The sequence below is a fragment of the Macaca thibetana genome, chromosome 7 (assembly GCF_024542745.1).
Source record: "Macaca thibetana thibetana isolate TM-01 chromosome 7, ASM2454274v1, whole genome shotgun sequence".
In the NCBI taxonomy this organism is placed as follows: domain Eukaryota; kingdom Metazoa; phylum Chordata; class Mammalia; order Primates; family Cercopithecidae; genus Macaca; species Macaca thibetana.
Window position 1 is genome coordinate 162,626,334 of NC_065584.1, and position 22,443 is coordinate 162,648,776.

Below are 22,443 nucleotides of genomic sequence, written 5' to 3' on the forward strand. Positions count from 1 at the left end.
CCCCGCCTCCAGAATCTCCTCATGGCTGTCACCACGCCTGAAATGTCACCATTAAAGGGAAACATCCGCTGGGGTTCGGAGGCATTAAAGTCTCTTATTAAAGTGAAACTATCCCAGAGAGAATCATACCTTCAGTCATTACCCACCTCCACACATCAGTGGAGGAAGGAGGCAGGGAGGAGGAGGGTGGGTGGGTGGTACCACGCGTGTACTGCGTGCCAGACAGCAGTGGCCATGCTGAGGCTCAGGGGTCAGGTGGTCAGCCAAAGGGCACACAGCTGGTGTGTAGCAGAGCCAAGATTTGAACCCCGGTGCAATAGAGCCCAAAGCCAACCTTTCTCCTTCCACACAACTCTAAACAGGGACTGTGGTTGCCCCTTTGAGGCACCCTCCTCAGCCGGTTAAGACACTGGCCACACCAACAGCCCTGCAGGGCCTCAGAGAGACCACTGCTGGACCTCCGGGGGTGTGAACACCAGGACTGGAAACCCATGCTCTCTCAGCTGTTCCTAAGAGGGCAGTGCCTTCACTGTGCACTCTGACTATGCCATCCTCCTCTTCCCCTTGGGTCACCAGAGTTTGCCAGTGGGTAAAGGAACTGTCTTTGGAGTCAGATGACCCAAATTCTAATCACGTCCTCAATCTCCCTGAGCCTCGGTTTCCCCATCTATAAAATGGGGATAGTAGCATCCACCTTACAGTGTCACTGCAGGGATTCCATGAGAGAAGATCAGGAAGAAGCCCAGCACAGAGCCTGGCTCAGGGCCCGCCCTCAGGGTAGCCTCTGGGCGTGGCCAACCCCTTTGATGTCCTGCAGAGCCCAGGAACCTTGAGGTAGGTGGCCCCAGCATAGTGGGTGGGACCAGGACAGCATGGGAAGAAGCAACACACCGAGGAAGGCGGGCCCCTGACTTTTCCTCCCCACAACCCTGCTCCAGGAAGAGGTCACGGACCCCAGTCCCAGCTCAACTTCTTTTTTTTTCTTTTATTGGGGGGTGGTGCAGGGGAGAGACAGAGGTTTACTTTGTTGCCCAGGCTGGTCTTGAACTCCTGGCTTCAAGCAATCCTCCCACCTCGTCCTCTTGAAGTGCTGGGATTACAGGCAAGAGCCACGGTGACTGGCCCCTAGCCTTATTTATTTATTTTCCTTCCTTCCTCCTTTTTTTTTTTTTTTTTTTTTTTTTGAGATGGAGTCTCGCTGGAGAATACATGGAGAGTACAGTGGCATGATCTCGGCTCACTACAAGCTCCACCTCCCGGGTTCAAGCTATTATCCTGCCTCAGCCTCCCGAGTAGCTGGGATTACAGGCGCACACCACCATGCCTGGCTAATTTTTGTATTTTTAGTAGAGACGGGGTTTCACCATGTTAGCCAGGCTGGTCTCGAACTTTTGACCTCAGGTGATCCGCCTGCCTCGGCCTCCCAAAGTGCTGGGATTACAGGTGTGAGCCACTGCACCCAGCCCCCCAGCCCAATTTCTATGGGGTCCCTAGAGAGAGAGGTCTGAGCCCAGCATCACCTGCCTGCTCCATTCCAGGCTACTCTGAGGCCCCTGCCTTCATTCTGGCCACAGGAAGCACTGTCAGAAAACAAGCCCAATGCCATTCCCCCGGTGGGCCCAGTGAGTACTCAGCACCTCCCCGCCAGCCCCATCTCCAGGCCTTAAACCTGCCTGAAGCTCTTCCCTGGTTTTATTGCCCAGTCCTTCACATCCTGGCCTTGTGGCCCCGACAAGAAAACAAAAGAGACTCAGCAGGGGCCACCAGCTATCCCAGACTCTCCACAGCAGAGCGGGTCTGGGTCTCCAACTCCTGACCTTTCTCCAAAGCCACCACGTGGCCCATGCCGTGGACCCTTCTTAGGAACGTGTCATCCCCTCTGCCCACTCCCATGGCTGCTGTGTGGACCGCTCCCAGATGCTCAGTGAAGCTGCTCCTACCACCAGACCACCCTCCAACCCAACCCAACCCTCCGGTTCTCCTAAGGGGTTCTCAAATAAGGGTTCTCAAATAAGGGACAGAAGTCAGTTATTGGCCATAGAGTTAGTCAAACATCTTCTCTCTGCCAGTAAGCTGAGGGCTGGCTGGGTGTGTCTGGAGGGGCTGGACCGCGGGCCAGCTTGAGGGCTGGTGAGAGGAAGGAGGGTGCGGAACTGGCCTTTCTGGACAAGATGCCATGGGGCAGGCCCACTCTCTCCAATTTAATCCTCCCAGCAGCTCTCATGGTGGGGGTGGGGAGTGGGTGATAGCACTCTACAGGTGGAGAAAGTGAGCCCCTGAAGTTAAGACACATGGATTTGAACCTGGGTCTGCCTGACTCAGGCTGGACTCTCTCCATGGCTCCTCCATACCCACCCCAAGGGCTGAGTGAACACGTGCCCTGGAATCAGAGCAGGGGCCGCGTCCCAGATGCCCCCTGAGACAGCCTTGCCAGTGGCCCCTTCCTCACTGTCCTCAGTATCCATCCCTGAACTGGCCCACCCCAGGGTTGGGGGATACCTGCTGCCCTCCCGAGAGGCCGCCTCCCGCTCCCCTCTCTCCCCCACTCTCACTAGCAAATGAGTAAGAAGAATAGCATTACAGTTTGGCTACATGAGAAGCAGAATTAGCAGGATTAAATATAAATAACTATTAAAAGTGCCTTATAATTAAATTCATTTTCCAGTTATTTGTTTTACACACACACAGCCACCCACACACGTGCACACATGTACACGCTCCAGTCCCCAGCTCCACACGGAGTAGGTGTCAGGGCCCCCAGCTGTGAACCAGCCTTCTCCCTGCTGTTGCCTCTTCCTGGGAGTTCCGGTGCCTGCCTGCTTCCCTCCCCGTCTCTCTCTCCAGCCTCCCGGGTCTGCTTCTGGTCCATCCACTCAACCCCTTCCAGAAGAATGGATGCCAACAATTACAGCTGCAGCCATTCCCCTGTGCTGAGCCTACCATGAGCCAGACATTTGACACCCTGTACCTCCTTCTTTCCACCCAAAGGTATTTTTTCACTCAATAAATATTTGGTTGAGTGTCAAGTACTTCATATACATGGTCTCATTGAATCCACACAATGACATTTATTCCACCACTAACCAAGTATTAGGTGAGCCCCTACTACGTGCCAGGGCTTGATAAGTGCCAGAAATACTTTGGCTGATGAGACCGGAGCCTCTGCCTGTGCAGCCTACACTGAAGGGACCCCAGAGTCAGAGGCAGGACCAGTCCAGTGGGAAAGATGCAGCTGGCACCTCTGAGTTAGGGCAAGAAGGAGGTCAGGAAGAATGAGGGCAGCGTGGAGGGTATTCCATGGACCACCACCTGCTTGAGGGCCTGCGTCTGTACCATCTCTCTCTGTGTCCAGGGCGGGGTGCAGAGTGGGCACGCCATTCGTGATTGTCAGTCTAAACTGACCTGAGCCAGGTGTGAGGACAGGTGTGAATCTCTGCCTTTACTTATGCTATGCCCTCAAGAGGCCCCTCTCCCATTCAGGCCTCAGCTTCCTTCTCTGTAAAATGGGAGTCAGTCCAACCCCGTCTACCAAAAGTAAGGGAGTGATCCTTGCAGGGTTCCTTGACCTATGCCTAGAACATGCTAAGTCCTCAGAAAGGCTGGTTGCTTTTAGGATCATTGCCTTGAACACCATGACTACTGCTCCTACTATTATCCACCTCGCCCATAGGGTCCACGAGTCACAGGTATGAGAAATTTAGAATATTGGAAAGCCTCACAGAGATGGGAATGAGCATAAGACCTGTGATAGTGGGGGGAAATGCCCTGGGAAGGACACAGTGAAAGTCTATGGGGTAGGGGGACACAGAGAAAGAGTACCTCCAGCTGATCCCTGGAGGACTTCCTGGAGGAGGGTCAGGTTTTCAGGCCTTTCCATCCTGGCCCTCCCTCTTCTGATCACTTGGCCTCATCTTCAGCCCCTTCCCACTAGCCCCAGGGCCTAAACTGTAGGGGAAGGAGCACTTCAAATGCTTTTGCCTTTGAATCCAGCCATTCAACTGGCCCCACTGCCTCCCAGTCCCTGGGAGAAGTCAGGGAAGAAGATCTCACCCTTCTATGGGGTCAGACGGGTGGATAGTGGGGCACTTGAGCTCTAGATGAACAAGGCCCGAGCCAATAGCAAGGTAAGGCTGTGATCCTAAGTAGTGAACATGAAGCCACCCACATTTCCCAAGTCCCCACTGTGTGCTGGGTGCTTTGTTCCATCATCTCACCAAGCCCAGGAGCTGCCCTCTCACATGTGACCATGCCTCCTTCTTCAGAGGAGGTGACTCGAAACCCGGAGAGTCAGCTGTGTCTTGCCCAAGGCCACGAGGCCTGCAAGTGGCAGGGCTGGGGACAGAACCAGGATCTACGTCATCCCAAGACCTTTTCTTACCCCATGCTGCGCCTGTGCCAGGAAAATGCTGCTGGGGGACAGAAGGCCAAGGAGATAATGTCCCTGGAAAATGTCGGCCCTGCCTGCCCTAGCCCCTCTCATCCTCCCATTGTCTCCCCCAAGGTGGACTGCCCGCCCCACTGGCTTCCCACAGAGCCCCACCACTCGGCCAGCGACGGGAGCCTAACAGTAAAGACTTTTGCCCTAAAAGTAGGCAGCTGAGCTAATTAGCAAAGGCTTTCTCCCTTCCTCGGTGAAGACATTATTTCATTATCCAAAGCCAAACACAGCCCCATGGTGTCCGGCAAACCCACTCAGGCAGCTGGCAAAAGCAATGCAAATCGATGGGCAGCAAGAGGCCTTCTCCAGCCTGGCCTCCCCACATGGCTCTGGGGCTCTGTCCCATGTTTTTGACAAATGCCAGGGAAAAGGAGCCTGTGTTGGGTGGGAAAGATTACAGGTTGGGTGATAAGGCACAAAGGCCTCATAGACAACCACGGCCTATTGTCACTTCCAGATGGAATCAGCCAACCCTAGGTAAGGGAGCAAGGGAGAGGTAGGGGCTTGGATTCTGACACCAAAGCAGGCTATAGCACTGTAGAGCGGAGGGGAATCCCACTGTGTTCCTGTGCTGGTCAGCCTTCCAGTGCGCCCACAGGACAGAGACCAGCCCCTCATGGGGCACTGCAGACCTTCCCAGGCTCATTGCCACCAGCTGCCCTGAGCCCACTGGATGGACTTCTCACCATCACTCACACACAGGCCAGCTTCATTCTGGCCCCCTCTTCAGCAACCAGTTTCTCCCTCCTTTCTGCCTCTCCAGGCTGGGTGCCACTTCCTCCAAACAGCCTTCCTGACTGCTCCATCCTACAGGGACCTACTGTGCCTCACACCTCTCAAGTACTTCTCACAGACACCACAAAATCAAGCACATACATACTGTCATATTTGCCATCCCCGGCTCTCTCGCTGTTGTCATGGCTGTGGCTATGGCTGTTGTTTCGTGGGTCCCGCGTGCTGGAGAGAACAGAGACCTGACTGCCTCCAACTCTCCTCCATCACCAAGCCTGTTATAGAGGCAGACACACAGTAGGTGGTGCTTGCCCAGTTGACGGAACACTAGGAAGTCCTAAAGCCTCCTTGTAATGCAATGGGGAGTTCAGAGACTAGGGCTGTAGTTCAGCTCTAAAGCTAAGCATCTGTGGGCCCTTGGATAAGTCACTGGCATTCTCTTGGCTTCGGTGTCTGGCTGTGGAAGTAAGGCCTGGGTCAGAATAACCTGTGGAGGCTATGTTCAGCTGAGAGGAGACTCTGTGGGCCTGGCTGAGCCAGGCGCTGTTCGTGGTGCTGAATCTGGGAGCAGCCCTCCCTGGGGCTGGTGGGCACAAAAGATGAACATCACCATGGAGACAGAGGACTGGGGGTAGGGGGAGGGAAGTAGGGTGCAGCTGAGAGAGTTTATTTGGATTGCTGTTTCTGGGCACTGCCAAGGACTGTCAGCATGGGACCGCTCGCTCGCTCAGTCTGGTGGAGGAGGGTCAGCCTCAGCCATCAGGGAACCAACAGCCAAAGACACAAAGCCATTTGAGAACATGGTCTGAGGGAGGAGGGGGCTGGAGGCACACACACACCAAGTGTGCACACAGAAACACACACACAATGTTTATCTAAACAACATATGGCAGAGCCTTGCAGACGTGAAGCTTGCAACCCAGAGAGTGCCCTCCTGGGCACTGCCACTCACCCAAAGAGGCAGGGCACCCCTTATGCACCCATTTAACAGAGGAAAAAAGTGAGGCTCTGCTTCTGGATCCTTCCCCCATGGGTGAGAAGCTACTGCCCCATCTCCTCCTTCTCCAAACCTTGCCAGGTGCCTGTCTTCATGAGAGACGAGACAAAGAAGGCATTTGTTGCGGAAAAGCAGGAAACAGGCCCAGAACTAGGAGAGGGAGTGGGAGCAGGGAGGGACGAGGGAAAGGGAGAGAAGAAGGGCAAGGGGGAAGAAAAGGGGCAAAAGGGAAAAGGAGGAAGGGAAAAAGTGGGGAGGAAGGGAGAGGGAGGGAGGAAGAGAGAGAGGATGGAAAAGAGGGAAGAAGGGAAGGAAAAGAAGAAAGGAGGAAGAGAGGGAGTGAGGGGGGAAGGGGAAGGCAAGAAGTGTGGAGGGAAGAGGGGGGAGAAGGAAAGAAGGGAGGGAGGGAGGGAGGGAGGGAGGGAGGAGAGGAAGGGAAGGAAGGAAGACAGATTCCCCTATTCTTGAAGAGCAGATCTTGGCAGGGCCCTGTGCTGGCCCAGCCACCGTCCGCTTCTGAATAATTTCTCCGGCAGAAACTCCATAATTATGGATAATAACAATCACTCTGATTTGCATGTATTGAGCACCTTTCAGCCCAAGATCCCAAGTGCTTTGCCAACATTAATTAATTCATTAGGCACACCCGCCTCCCGGGGACAGGGCGACAGGACGCTCCACCCAGCTCAACACAGCTGCCTCTGGAGTGTGCCGCGGGTGGCAGTCCCAGCCTAGGCTGTGCTGGGGGTTCTAGGGCTGGGGCTCTGAGAAGGAAGAGCCTGCAAAGTGGCCCCTCCAGCCCCAGGCCCTGCCTCTGGCAACCTCCTCAGAAGTCAGAGCTGTCCTTTGTGCTCCCACAGTGCAGCGTCCCTGGCCTGGCCTGTCAGAGGGCCATGGTGAGGGTAGGTCCAGTAGGCAGAAGATGGCCTAGCCCTTCTCTGCCCTCAGTCACTGAGGACCCTGGGAAATTCACAAGCTTCCATGAAACTCAGTGTCTTTGCCTATAAGATGGGGCCTGGTGGTCTCCAGCTCCCAAGGCTGTTGGGAAGCTTGAGGCAGGCAATGCAGGTAAGACACTTTTTGACTTATCTGGGGGCTGTGCACACAAAAGGTATGGCTTCTCCCTCTGCCAGCCACATCTGTAGGGAAGGAGACCAAGCCACAGATGGATGCACAACTCCCTTGAGGCCAAGGCCCTCCTTCTAGGACCAGACTGGAGCACAGCCAGGTCCCCACTCAGTTCCCGTCAGGAGTGCAGCAACGCCCCTCCCTCCAAATGGCTCTCGGTCCTCTGCTCCTGCCCATTCCAGGCCTGGCTCCACACTGGCCTAGGGGAAAGGAGCTGGCCCTAGGGATCTGATGGGAAGGAGGAAGCTCCCCAGGCCCAGCACAAAGTCTTACTCAGCAGAGGGAACTCTGGGGTCAACAGGCTCCAGCCCCAAAGCAAGCCAAATATGAAGTCCTCTCTTCCAGGCCCTCATGGTAGAAATGAGGAAACTGAGGCATGGAGGGGCAGCAGCACAGGCGTTGGCATCAGACCTGGAATTGAATCCTAGGACCAACATTGATTTGTGCTGTCACCTTGAGGAGGTCACTACCTTCCTGACCCTCCATTTCTTTATCTGTAAAATGAAATAATACACTGGGATAATGTGTGTAGGGTGGCAGGCACAGTGTTGCCTGCACTGTAGGGGCTTAGGAAATAGAGTTGCTATCATTGGTTATGTTACAGTTATACCTTCTGGTTAACATCTTCCGAAGGTCACAAGAAAAACCCCATAATGGGACCCCCAGCTGCATTTCAGATATTTCCTGGGCACCTACTATGTGCCGGGCATTCTGCAGCCACCTCTCCAGCTCCTTGCCTTTGTCAGTGGCCCCACCCCACCTGGCTGCCTCCCTATCTCTGCCACACTCCCCACTCCTTCCTGATGCCACACATCTGCCCTGGATGTTTCCTCCTTCCTGCCCTCAGCAAAGCTAAATTCCCTTTCAATCTTCTAAAGCCTGATCCAGCCCAATGTGGTTTAACATTTAACAGCTCCCAAATTCTTCCTCATCATGACTCCTCGGTGGGAGCAGGGTCTCCTCCCCATCCTGTCTGGACAGTGTGACTCAGCAAAGGCTTGCTGGTGGGAAGTTGGTGGGATGGCCAGGGTGTTGGGGCCAGGATAGGGCAGGGCTGGACAGGCTAGAGAGCCTCAGTGACAGGGAGGGCGTGGGCCCAGGTACACGCAGAAGGGCCAGGCAGGCCCAGGCTAGACCCTGCCCCACCCAGCCCACTTTCTTCACTGTAGGGTCCTGATCTCTGCATCCTTCCTCGTGTGATCGCAGCAAATGACCCACCACACGAGGACAATGCTTTACAGTTATGGAGCCCATAACTCTCATTAAGGTCCACAAGGAAGACTAGACCCAAAAAAGCTCGGACATTTTGATACCCACAGTCAAAAACATGTCCACACACAGGGGAATGACACAATCAAGCATGCATTCTCAGACATATACACAACAAAACACACAGTGACACACACTCACACGTGTTCATACAGAGTTTCACAATATACTGACATACAATGACAGACACACACACACACACACTCACACGTGTTCATACAGAGTTTCACAATATACTGACATACAATGACAGACACACACACACACACACAAACACACATACACATTCCTGCACACAAGGTACCATAAACATACATACACATACCATCAAAGAGGGCCAAGCCGGAGGTGGGAGCCCAGGCTCAGCAGCCCTGGTTGGTGAGGGAGTGAACGTGACCATTTTCCTGCATCTGGCGTCTAACTGTCTGGCTTTCAATTACTTCTGCACATTTTCATCGCAGTGTTAAGAACATCAACATGCTAACTTGAAAGACAATTGCAAAGGTGTCACTTTATGAGAACGTGCTCAGGGTAATGACCCTGAACCCCCACGCCACCCACTCCACCTCCCTAGAGTGTGCTGAATGTCCCCACGTATGTGCACCCCGTACTCCACGGCCCCCCAATGCTAACGTGCACCACCTTGCACACAGACTTACCCATGTTCTCACACTCATCCCTCAGGGACACCTTGGAGCTCAGCCCTGGGGAAGGGCCCCCACCTCTGCTGTGCAGGTTTCCCCACCCATACCTTCAGCCCTACAGTCTAGGGGAGGGAGAGGGGCAATGGGAAATGAAGCCCAAGCCTGGGAAGGATCCCACAGTCCTTGGGTAAGGTTAGATGCTGGGGGCCCTACTGCCCCGCTCCTTGGTCAAGCCACCCTGCCTTCCCCTCCCCACCAGTGTCAGTGTCCCTGATTCAAGGGCCACCTCCCCCACCTCCTCCCTCTCCAGCTCCTCAGGGATCGTCTTGGTTTGACATTTGAGACTTTGATGTCTTTGAGACGGGTTTTCTTGGGCAGTCTGCCGAAGGGGCCCAAGCTCCGGTCTGACAGGACGGAGTATCTGAGCCCCTAGAACAAGAGTGGCCAGGGCTGGGCTTGTCAGGCACTGACCATGTACAGGGGTTGACTCCAGCATCATACGGGGATCCACTCAGCCACGGCAATACTGAGGTGGCTGTGGGAGCACCACAGAGGCGGAGGCTGGGCCCCCACAGGCTCACAGGGATTACTTTCCATCTTTGTGCCTCAGTTCCTTCACTGGTCGATGGGAATACTGTGAAAACCAAGTCAAGGTGTCTTTTAATCTAATAATATTAACACCACGTAGATGTCAAGGTCTCATGGTTTTTTCCTTGCAAGATTCTATTTCCTCCATGGACCGTGAGCCACAGAGATGTCACTTCAAGTCCCCAGATAAGAGGAGACAGGGTGTGGGGACAGGGCAAATAGAGCCAGCAGGGGCAGGGAGTTGCCCTAAGGGACAGATGGAAGAGGAGGAGGAGAAGGTAAGGCACCATAGGCCTCCTAGCTTAAGCAAGAGTTGGCTGGAATGCCCCAGAACAGGGGCTCAGTCCCCAGCCCTGGCCCAGGCGCCAGGCACAGGCCCCCCATAAGGAGCCCAACCTCTGGCTCATTAGCCCAGACCTGCTTGTTAATCACCGTGGGTCGCCTTTCCCTGCCTCGGCTGTGTCAGGCCATAATAATATATGAAGAACACTCATTTATTCACCAACTTCCCACTCAGGAAAATATATATGACACTGTAGGAATGGATTTATCCTGACACCCAGCTTTCAGCGAAGCGAGGCTAATTTAAACATTTAAGTCAATGGCTCGCCCCTCCCTCGCCTCCCAATTCTTTTGTTTTAATGGTGGGAAGGTGACGGATGGGAGGGAGGTTGAAAATGTGCAAGTCTGCATGGTTTGAGGGTTAGAGGCAAAGGAGAGGAAAAGGGGTCTTAGCCGGGCTCTCCTCTGGTCTATTCCCGACCACGCATCTGGGCCTGTCTCTGAAATAAAATCAATGCAATAAGTAGGTACAGAAGAAAGAGCACTGGACTGGAGGTTGGTGCAGAAGAAAGAGCACTGGACTGGAAGCCAGATGGCTTCACCCCTCACTGACTGCGCACCCCAAGGCGGGCATTCCCCATCTGCAGGCTTCCGTTTCCTTGTCTGCAGATGGAGAAAACTAGATGCTGTCCCCTGCTCTCCAGCTTTCAAAGCTAAGCTCACTTGACCTCTCACTGCACCTGGGGCAGTTCAGAGCCAGCAGGGGCAGTCAGGGTGTGCTTCGCGGTGGAGGTGAAGCTGGAGTTTGGGCCAGGAGGACAGCCACACCTCATATTCTTGATGAGCACCTTCTCTGGAGTGAGATGCCTGGGCTCAAATCCCTGCTTTGCCATTTACTCTGTGACGCTGGCAAGCTGCTTACCCGCTCTGTGCCTCAGTTTCCTCATCTGAAAAACGATGAGACTGCCTACTATATGGGGATCTTGGGAGGATCAGATGGGGCCACCATCTGTGAAAAGCCCCTCATACCATGCTTGGCACAGAGGAAGAACTATGGCAATGAGAGGATCACCATTGTCAGGGAGGGGGATGCCAGAAAGGGAGGAGGGAAATAGTTGGGTGAGGTCCGGAATCTCCCCAGTGCTATCCCCACTTCAGCCTGGGCCTATCTGAGGTGTTCCAGGGTGGGGTCCACTCCACTCAGCCCATAGGGAGCCCACCAGGCCCCTAACAGAGGGAGCACCTGAGACCAAACCACCCCACCCTCCCTGAGTAAGGAATAAAATCAGGGCCTTCTCTGAAGACCTGAAAAGCACTTAACAGCAGGGCAGGCAAGTAAGTAGCAGGCACCCAGCTGATGGACATGTGACCTATCCAGATTAAATGCCCATGTGTGTGCAGCCACGCATGCACACGCACACACAGACCCACACACTACCTTGCACATAGAGCTTCCCCCTTCCTTCACTGGCCTCTGACTTGAGGTTACAAGCCTCCTGCAGCCCCCAGCACCCTTGGGCCTGAGAGTGAACTGGCATGGAGGAGAGGTGTGGACTGGAAAGTTCTGCCCAGAATGAAGGCTGGAGGGCAGCTGGGAGGGAGGCCAGGGACCGCAAAGCCTGCTAACTCCGCAACTGTCAGAGCCAACTCGGTCCAAGTGGGCCTGAGGCAGCAAGCTGCGGGCAAGTTTCTCTCAGAGGCTCAGTTTCCCCACCTGAAAAAATGGAGCCAATTACACCGACCTCACAAGGTGGCTGTCAACAGTAAGTGAGGTTGTATATCGAAGCACCAGGACCAGTACCCGGCAACCACAGGTGCTCAGCAAGCATCACCTTCTCCTCAATGCCCCTTTCCCTAACTTCAGAGGTGCAGGGGAGCTGAAAAAAGTCATCGTCTCACGCCCAGCTGAGAAAGGAGACCACATTAGACAGTGATGCACTGGAGCTGGCGACTGGGGAGAAAGGTGATAGTTTACATGAGGGCGTCTACCTCTCTGTAAATCTTGCTCTAATTGAGTGTCCTATTAAAACGTGTTGATTGGTAATACAGCCGTTTTAATAAAAGAGTCCCTGTGTTATTTTTTAAAGTCATAACTGAACAAACACACTGAGCACTCTGCCCTACAGCCGTGGGGAGCCTGGCATCTGAGCCACACCTATAACCAGGGCACTACTGCTCACCTGGTGCCAGCCAGGGCTCACCCCAGAGGGGATGTGGCCCGGAAATAAACTGCCAGGTCTCAGAGCCTCACTCACTGCCTCTCAGAGTGGGCCTGGGTGACAATTCTAAGGAGGCAGCTTTTTTTCCCTCCTTAAAAGACAGCGCGGCAGTGACTCATGCCTGTTTCCCTGCAGCAGCCGTGTTTCTGGTTGTCATTCCACACACCTGATGACTCCCTCCTCCATGGGGAAGGTAGCGGGGTGCCTGCTGGGGTTGGGGTGGGGAGGGGAGGGGAACATCTAACAGCCCAGGCTGAATATGGAGAGGCTCAAGGTGGAAGACCACGGGGCCTCTGGAGTGAGCCCAGCCACTAAGGGTGTCCAGGGTCCCATGCCCCAGCCCCACCAGGTTTCAGTCCCTGTCTGCAAACGCAGGGGCTGAACCAGAAACAGGGGTTACAAACTGAGCAGCGGAATGTTTTGTTTGGCCTTGAGCTCAGTGGTTTTTTAAAAGATTAGAATCAGTTGCCAACTTTTGCAAATTACATAGAAATCTGGATTTCTGGTTTCTCTTGGAAAAGTTGAATCTGGCCACACAAGGCCTGCATTTATTTCCACATGGTAGCAATCAGCTGGGGCTGATGGGTGGCCCTCCAGTTCTCCACAGTCCTTATCAACCTGCTTTGCTCATTTCTAGCCCCTTTGCCTGGCCCGTGGGGCATCTGAGTTTGAGACCCACAGGCTAGCTGCTCACTGGGAGCCAGCCTCCAGTTCTGAGGTTCCAAATATCTAATTCTCCCCTGTGTCCTGCCTAGAGCTGGAGGAATTGGGACACAGGAGGAGGAATAAGTGAGTATATCCTGGGTGCTTGGAAAGGAGGTGAGGGTAATAGGACTCACCACTGGGCCCAAACTGGGAATACAGCCAGAAACATAGAAACCACAGAAATTTGCTAAAAAGCTTTATTTTGTTATGATTGTTAATAAGTATCTTTTTTTTTTTCTTTGAGACAGGGTCTCACTCTGTCACACAGGCTGGAGTGCAGTGGCATGACCTCAGCTCACTGCAACCTTTGCCTCCCGGGATCAGATGATTCTTTCACCTTAGCCTCCCGAGAAGCTGAGACTACAGGTGCATGCAACCATGTCTAATTTTTATTTTTTATTATTTTTTTTATTTTTAATAGAGGTGGGGTTTTGCCATGCTGCCCAGGCTAGTCTTGAACTGCTGAGCTCAAGTGATCCACCTGCCTCCCAAAGTGCTGCGATTACAGGAGTGAGCCACTGCGCCTGGCCCAAGTATCCATTTTTAATTCACACTATTCTATTAAACCAAAAATTTGCTCCAGTGTATTGGGTGGGGCAATACAGGGACCCACCACCAAATTGTGAACACAATGCAAATTATAAGGAACAAGGCCACAGCAGCCCAGTCTACAGGCACAGGACCACTTGCAACGAAAGGCTGTCCTCACAGTCTTGCTGATGGCGCAGGAGCTGGGCCAGACATTCTTTGTTTTCATATTTGGGGACATAATAACCAATTTAAAGGGCTGAGTTGTAATTGTTCAAATACACGTAATGGGCTAAAGGGCTTTTTCTCTGTGATTGTGCTCCTTTGACTTCAGATGCCTAGAAATACAAATGCCATTAACCTGGTACAAGTCAGGTACAGGACATTCCAGGTAAGTCATCTCCCACCATAACTAAGTGCTCAAAGGAGAGATCCAACAGGAGTTGCAGAAGAAAGGGCCCCAAGGGCTGGGGAGCCAAGGCAGCTTCTCAGCTTCAGGGACATGGAGTGGAGTCCCCTCACCAGGTGTCTGTAGCCCATTTGCAAGGGTCCCCTCTCCAAGGGAATGGCATCAGAAGAGATGATCCAAAGGAGCTCACTGAGGCCCTGCCAGACGCCCAGCCCCTGGAGCCTCCCTCCCTGGCACATAGCCTCGTTGAACCTCAGTATTCCCATCTGTGGAGTGGACATGAGTGATGGAGTGAGGCTTGCATGTGACATGCAACTCCACGCCAGGCCCTGACCCCCTCTGGCCCCATGTCTCCCATCTCTAAAATGGGGCTTAATGCCCTCTTGGGTCTTTTGTGACCTCGAGTTTGATGATTCAGCCCTTAATTCACCCTGGAGGTTGAATTCACCCTTAATTCAGCCGGAGGCTTCCTGGTACTTGAGGGTGAAAGAGAACAAGGAGAGGCAGAGGCAGCATTAAGCAGTCCTTGCTGGGTGAAGGCAGAGTGGACCAAGGGGTGGGTAGAAGCCGTGGCATGAGGACAGTGTGTGCAGGCCAGTCTTTTAGTCCCCTGGCTATGGTGGTCTGGCCTGGAGGGTGGGGCCATGGCACACACCAAGCACATGTGTGTGCTACGCTCAGAGACTCAAATGCAAGAGCAAAATACAGAGTCTCATAGCTCCAGAGGAGCAGGCTGTGGAGAGGCCTCCTCCAGGAAGCCTACCCTGACCACCCTCTTCCCTGGATTGAGACCAAAGACCCATATCAATTCCTAGCCAGGCCCTCAGAGTAAGATGGAGTGAGGCCCTGAGAGGAGCAGATACCTGCCCAAGGCCACTTGGTGGCCCTGGGCAGAGCCAAGGCTCTCTGAGGAGCCCCCTAAACTCCTGGGCTTCAAGGCTAAGAGATCTGGATTAGAGAGGGAAAGCACATGGGGGTTGAGGCTTTGAACACCAGGTCTTTGGCCAAGCAGGACCACCCTCCACCCGAACTCTCAACCTCCTACGTATCTGGTGAATACTCTTCCACTTTCAACACTCAGTCCACAGGTCACCTCCTCCATGAAGCCTTCCCTGACCCATCACCTGAAGAGACAAACCACTTCCTCTTTGGGACCACCCATGCCTGCCAAGCAGCCCCTCACACCTCTTCCCTGGGCCTTCGCTGCAATATATACTTACAAATCCACCTCCCTACAGGGCAGGGAGCTCCCTAAGGGACTGGGGCTGATTGCCCTCTGTCACCCCAGCACCAGCTCCTGGACTGTGCCTGGCACATAGTAGGTGCTTACTAGATGTCTGAGGAACGAATGGAAGACCAAAAATGAGAAGCCATCAGAGAACTGCTGAGAAAGGGAGGTGCCCACCCCACCCTCGCCCGGCTGGTGGAAGATGCAGAATTAAGCACAAGTTATAATTAAGACGGGATGTTTGAAGAGAAACATAATCCCCGTTTCTGTGGGATCGGCGGGCACAACAGTAATTAACGTCTCATTAACATTCGCCTAATTAAGCAGTTTATGAAAGTGTATGGATTTACATACTGCCAAGGCAGGCTCGCTCAGGCACCTCAAAATTAACCCCTCAGGCCTGGGTGTGCCAGGAGGTAGAAGGCCAGCCTGGGGCCTGGAGAGGAGGAGGGACAGGGATACAAGGAAGAAGAGGCCGGGGATGGGGATGGTCCCCCGCCCCCCGACTCCGCAGACTCAGCACCTCCCCCAGCCCTCACCCATCCCCCTCTCCCCAGTCACTGGACCAAGGTCAGTTTCTCCAAAAGGACCTTTTACAAGGAAATGAAGAGCACTGGACACCCCCCGCCCCCACCACTGCAGGCTTTGCCCGCCCCCCACTGACTGACCCTCGAATGTGTTCCCATGCAGCCCACTCCTCTGCCGTTCTCCCGGGTGCCCACCCTTCCCCCATAGCTCTCCTAGGGGAACAGCTCTTCCACCTGAGAGCACCTTTCTGGCTTCAGGAACTCTTACCTGCATTATCTAACTCAGCCCTCCAGCTCCCCAAGGGCTGCATCTGCGTCATTCCCTTTCTATCCAGGAGAAGATAGGCTCAGGGAGGTCCGGAGCCTGCCTGAGGGCCCGGAGCTGGTAAGAGGCAGCACCCAGGGGTCTGTGACCCCAAAGCCCCTCCCACTTCCCCAGGAGGCACAAACACTCCATTGCCAGCAAAAACACGGAACTCCTACCATGGGAAAAGGTGGCCGCTGGACATTAATTAACCACCCTCCCCCGAGCCTCCTCAACTCCCAGCCCAGCCACCTCGGCTGGAACTGAGCTTGAATCAAAGTCACCTGTGACCGTGGCGGGAGGCCTCAGTTCTCCAAAGGAGAACAAAGAAAAGGGCCTTTCAGGAGGGTGTCAAAGATCAAGTAACGCATTTTCCTCGACAGCACTTTGAAGCCTTGTGCACTGTATGCATTTGAGTTGTTCATTAATTATCCCACTCCTGATCCCCACTCCATCTGCGTTCGTACCCACCATATGTGCACCTGGGATGCCCGACATCTCTCTGCCCCTTCCAAGGGCAAATTAGGACAACTTTTCTCAGTGATAATTTAGCAATATACATCAAGAGCCTTAAAAATACTCATCCCCAAAAAGTAATAAAAAGCATAAGCCATAAAGGTGAGAAATTTGACTTTGTTACCATTTAAATCATCCATTCAACAAAAGACATTACAACGGGAAAAGACAAGCCACAGACGGACCAGAAGAATATACCTGCAGCATAGATAGCTGACAAAAAACTGTTTCCAGGCTATATAAAGAATTCTGCAAATCAATAAGAAAAAGACAAATCACCCACTTTTTTTTAAAAGGCAAAGAATAGGAACAGGCAACTGGCAGAAGAGGAACGATGAAGGGCCAATAAACACATGACAAGGCTTGCCGAAGCTCAGCAGAGTTCCGAGAAATGCCACAATCCTTCGCTCATTAAGTTGGTGGACAGCTAAAAAGCCAGAGAGTGCCAAGCATAGCTGGAGCAACACCAGCTTCTCATATGTTGCTGTTGGCCATGGAAGGTGCTGCAAGCATTGGAAGGAACAATTTGACTTTATCTGGTGAACCTGAAGATGCATGTATCCTAACCACAGAGCAGTCCCACTCCAAGAGTCTCCCACATGCACAAGGGGGATGTCCACAATGCTCACGGCAGCCATGTTTGTAAGAATGAAAAGGGGGAATGCTGTAGATATCCACCAGCAGGAAAGGACATCCATGTGGATGTGCAGAGGAACCACGGCAGATTGAAGGCATGCATTGCATTTACCTCCACTTCCTTCCAAAACCCCATCACAACAGTGAAGAATCCTTTCTGTGCATAAATCCACAAGGACCAAGAATGAAAGAAGAGGAAACAGCAACATGGTTTTGAAAGTTAGAGAGCAGATGGATGAATGGTGGTGTGTTTGGCACAACTGGGAAGGCAGGCCTGGAGTGGTGGCTCACAACTGTAATCCCAGCACTTTTGGAGGCCGAGGCATGCAGATCACTTGAGGTCAGGAGTTGGAGACCAGCCTAGCCAACATGGCGAAACCCCGCCTCTACTAAAAATACAAAAATTAGCCAGCCGTGGCGGTGCACACTTGTAATCCTAGTTACTCTGGAGGCTGAGGCATGAGAATCGCTTGAACCCAGGAGGTCGGGGCTGCAATGAGCCGAGACCGTGCCACTGCATTCCAGCTGTGTCTCAAAAAAAAAAAAAAAAAAAGAAAGAAAAGAAAAACCAGAACTGTGAAAGCAGAGTCCTAAGCCCCTCTCCTATAAACTGGTAGAATCCAGGCTCAGGAGCTGGTGGCACCAGGCACCCCTGGACACAGGAATGAAGGACTGCTTGGAAGTCTGTATAAGAAGCAGACAGACCCCAAGGAGCTCCCTCTCTACCTCTGCCCAGGGAAGACTGGTAGTGAGTTTTTTCCAGTGGAGAGGATCAAACTGAAGGTCTCTGGCCTGGAAGGCACCAGCCTGGGTGGAAAGTGGGGACCCATACTGAAAACCAAAGGAGTAGTTGAGTTTGTATGCTGAATTTGAGGTCCAGATCCCAGCCTTCCTCTTCCACTCACTCCAGGAGAATCAGAGTCCTTCTAGGAGACGCTGCCATCAGGCCTTCCCTGTGAACTGGCCCAGGAAGATCAGCCACGGGGCAGCCATGGTTGACAGGCCCACCCCTGCACAAGGGATACCAGCCTTTAGCACCCCACTCCTAAAAAGGAACAACCCACTGAGCATCAACAGAAACAAAAGTGCAATGTGAAAAAAACAAGTGGCCATGCATGCTGGCGTGCGCCTGTAGTCCCAGCTACTCCAGAGGCTAAGGCAGGAGGATCACCTCAGCTTGGGAGACAGAGGCTGCAATGAGCTATGACTGCACCACTGCACTCCAGCCTGGGTGACAGAAGGAGACTTTATCTCAAAAAAAAAAACAGAGAGAGAGAGAAAAGAAAAGAAACGGGCAATGCAGACAGAAGGAAACTTAAAAAAAAACTATCCTTATTTTCCACAAAAAAACCAAAATATGATATCCATGAATAAGAACTGAGAGCAATATATTTTAAAGAGAATTGATATGATTTGGCTCTGTGTCCCCATCAAAATCTCATCTCGAATTGTAATCCCCATAATCTCCACGTGTCAAAGGCAGGATCAGGTAGAGGTAATTGGATCATGAGGATGGTTCCCCCTTCATGAAGTGAGTGAGTCTTCATGAGATCTGATGTTTTTATAAGCATCTGGCATTTCCCCTGCATGAACTCACTCTGTCCTGCCGCCTTGTGAAGAAGGTTGCCTTCCACCATGATTGTAAGTTTCCTGAGGCCTTCCCAGCAATGCAGAACTGCCAGTCGATTAAACCTCTTTCCTTTATAAATTACCCAGTCTCAGATATTCTTCAAAGCAATGTGAGAATGGACTAACACAAGAATATTTACCAAATAAAAGAGAAACTTTGAAATGTAATATTGATAAAGCAGAATTTTTAAAAATCCATTGGAAGGACAGACTGATAAAATTGAGATCTCCTAGAAACAGGAGCAGAAAGATTTTTTTTTAAAGTGATGAAGGAGGGAAAAGATAAGGAAGCCAGAGTTTCCTCCAGGAAGCACAATGTCTGGTTAACTGGGGTTCCAGAAAATAAGAGAAAAACACAGAGGTTAGGAAACATGAAAGGAGCAATTCAAAAATGTTTCCAGAGCGAAAAACATGAATTTCCAATTTGAAAACGCAGACCCTCATCAAGACAGAGCACATAGTGAATTATCAGAACATGGGGAACAAGTTTCTAGAAGCTTCCAGAAAGAAAAATTCCCAGTAGCATGCAAAGAATCAAATGTCAGAGCAACCGTGATTTCTTAACACCAGCACTGTAAACAATGACTTTAAAGAGAGGGGCCCCTTTAAAACTCTGGGTGAAAAAAAGATCTCCATCCGGAATTTTACACCCAGTTAGACATCAGGATTCAGGAAAGAATGAAGAAGTTTTCAGATATGCAAGGTCTCAAAAATGTACCTCCCAGGAACTTTTCTGGAAGCTATTAGAGGGTGTGCTTCACAAAATCAGAGTGTAAACCAAGAGGAAGACGTGGAGTCCAGGGAGCAAGAGGGTCAGTTCAAGAGTGGTGAGAGGAATCCCCAGAGTCATGGAGATGTGGATCCCGCATGTCTGCTGCACAAAATAAGCCAAATCAGAGCAGTTCAGAGGCTCAGGATGAGAATTTCTTCAAGAAGATAACATTGGTAGAGGCTTTCATGTATTAAGTTGAGAAGAGTTGTACTCAACTGGGGAAAGTTGGGAACTGAAGTAGCGATTTTCAAAAAGCCTCCCTCCACCGCCCTAAAAAGACAGTCATTAACTCTGGGGAAAACCGAGTTGTCAAGAAACGAAAAGTAATCAGAGTACATTACATAGCTCAGCCAATCAAAAATGTGAGTGAGTGGGGTGGAAGCTAAATCCTCAGCTTATATAGTAAAAGTCAATAGTTAATGCCTGAAAAAGGAAAACCAAAAAGCAGCAAATAAGCCAGTTATTTAGAAGTAGGGAAGTAAACACTCAAACAATCCATGAAAATTGTTGGAAGAGGTTGCTCCAGAGGAGTAGCAAACGGCCCAGGGAAGGACAGAGGACGGTGGGTTTGTGACAAAACAACACAGCGGCTCCCCTCCCCTCTGTGGGGCCACCCCTGGCTCCTACTTTCCTGCCCTAACCTGCAAATGTTCGGTGTCCTGTGTACACCCATCCACCAGGACCCCAGCTCCCAGCAGCCCCTGCCTCCACCCCTGCAGGGTTCCCAGGGAACATCTAGGCCCCTCCCCTCCCTTCCCATAAAAGGGCCAGATGCAGGGTCCCCTGGGCAGACAGGAGGCCCTCAGCTTCCTCGTCCTCTGCTTCCTGGTTGGTGTCTCCTGAAGGTGGGAGTCTGCCCCAGTCAGAAGCCTGCTGAACTTTTCTTTCTGTCTTGCATGTAACAAATATTTTTTGAGTGCCTCCTCCATCCCAGGCACTGGGGACAAGACTACGAATAAGGTGGCCACAGCCTCTGTCCCCACATTAAGCAAATAAAGCAATAAATACAAATTGTGAAGACAGCCACGAAGGAAGAGAACCAGGTCTGTGAGAGGGGAGCCCTGGTTTACTCACAGGGACACTGGGGTGCAGGCTGGGACAGTGACAGGGACCCGTGTGTCTGGACTTGGAGGAGGGAGGAAAGGAATATACGGGGGAGAGAGGCTCATGCGTGTCCCTACCCCCACCCCGGCTCTGTGTCTCTTCCCCTCCTTTGCTCCCCACCCTTCTCCGCAGCCAAGCCCTAGGCCTGTCAGAGGATGGCAGGAGAGAAAAATTCACAACCCAGCCTTTTAATGGAAATCGATGCCCACTCGCCAGGGTAATCTACACCCTGAATTCATCCCCCATTCAGAGCAGATGAGGCACTGCAGCCTTGCGGGGCGGCAGGGGTGTGGCCACAGGTCCCCCTGCCTGGGGTTTCTCTCAGCCCACTGCAGCCCCGTCACTGCAGGGCCTTCTGCCCTGTCCCCTCCATAGAACCCTGCTGTCATCCCAGCCTCCACTGCCCAGGACCCTTCAATGGCTCCCCCTGCTGTCAGGGACAATTTATGGGCCCTGGTGTGCAACCCTTACCTGAGTCTCTGGCCTCCCTGCTCCAGACCCTGGCCGCAGCCAGCACCAGGCCAGGCTCAGGGCCACAGAGCCACAAAAGAGGCTACCCATGACAGGGTGGGGCCCAGGGTGGGAAGCCCCCATTGACTGCCTCAAGGCAGCAAAGGCCTCCAGCGGAGCTGTGCCAAGGCTGAGGCTTGGATGAGCAGAAATTTGCCAGGAGCTCAAAGAGAGGAAGAAAACCCCACTCGTCCCATCCCTACCTCTGGCAGGGCCACCTGCCTTCTTTTATCTACCCACATTAATTCTCTTCAAGTCCCACCAAAGTCCCCTGCCAGCCTCCCCTGTGACTGGGCCCTTTCTTGCCTCTCACTCACACACCTTGGACGTGCCCTGGGAGATCTGATGGCTGATGGAGTGGCCAGGGTCAGCCAGCGGGTGAGAAGGCACGTTCCCATGGGAGGAGCTATCAGGGTCTGGCTTTCCCCATATCCAGCCATACCCCAGGTTGGGTTGGGCAATGTCAAAGCCAACTGGAGGCAAGGATGGAGGCAGGGGGATTGCCATGGAGAGAGGCTGGGGGAAGACCGCCAAGCACCTCAGCCCCCACCCACCCCTGGGTGACAGGGTCCCCACCCAACAGTGCTGGATGGCTGTTTATCTACTCGCCTCGTGCCCCCACCCCCCCCCCATGGGCAGACACATTCCCTGGAAGAGGAGCCGGGGAGGCAGGACCTGAAAGAGCAGCCATCAGCAAGCCCTCCTGGTCTCACAAAGACCTGCCGTGTCCTACGTGTGCAGCACACATGCGCCTGTGCAATTCTGAGACCTGATCTGCCCCATTTTCAGGTGAAGAAACTGAGACTCAGAGTGGTTCCGTGACTTGTCCACAGAAACACTGCAGTAAATGGTGGGCCAGGACCTGGGGCCAAATATGCTGTCCTGGGGAACTCTTCTTCCCGGGCCCACCTGAGATGGGGGTCCCTGGGATGGAAAGACATAACTTGGGGCCTGAGTCCCAGGAAGCAAACAAGCCTTAGTGCCCTCGGCTAGAGCAGGGGACCCTGTGGTGTTCCCAGGCTCACTCCAGAGCAGCAGGCTCTGAACACAATGCCTTCTTTCCCAGGAGAGACCCTACTAAGTACTAGGCACTGGGTGGGGCTCTACTGACTGGATCTAGTTGAATCCTCACCACTGCCCAGAGGAGTGGATTGTTGCTACCACTTAAAGATGTGGCAACTGGCTGGGCGCGGTGGCTCAAGCCTGTAATCCCAACACTTTGGGAGGCTGAGGCAGGCGGAACACCTGAGATCAGGAGTTTGAGACTAGCCTGGTCAA

The 22,443-nt window shown here is 52.8% G+C and overlaps 2 protein-coding genes across 6 annotated transcripts in view; one reads left to right on the forward strand and one right to left on the reverse strand.

Annotated features, from left to right (window-relative positions):
- The window catches only part of LINGO1 (leucine rich repeat and Ig domain containing 1), a 202,191-nt gene that overhangs the window by 133,159 nt on the left and 46,589 nt on the right, over positions 1-22,443 (reverse strand). The window contains exon 1 of one of the 5 annotated variants that reach the window (XM_050799969.1): positions 15,963-15,980. The exons of the other annotated variants lie outside the window; for them this stretch is intronic. The gene's annotated coding sequence lies outside the window, so the exon portion shown is untranslated. Of the gene's footprint in view, positions 1-15,962; positions 15,981-22,443 lie in introns of those variants that run through there. 5 annotated transcript variants of the gene reach the window in all.
- CRABP1 (cellular retinoic acid binding protein 1) overlaps positions 1-22,443 on the forward strand; it is a 658,055-nt gene that overhangs the window by 46,164 nt on the left and 589,448 nt on the right. The gene's annotated exons all lie outside the window — the stretch shown is intronic.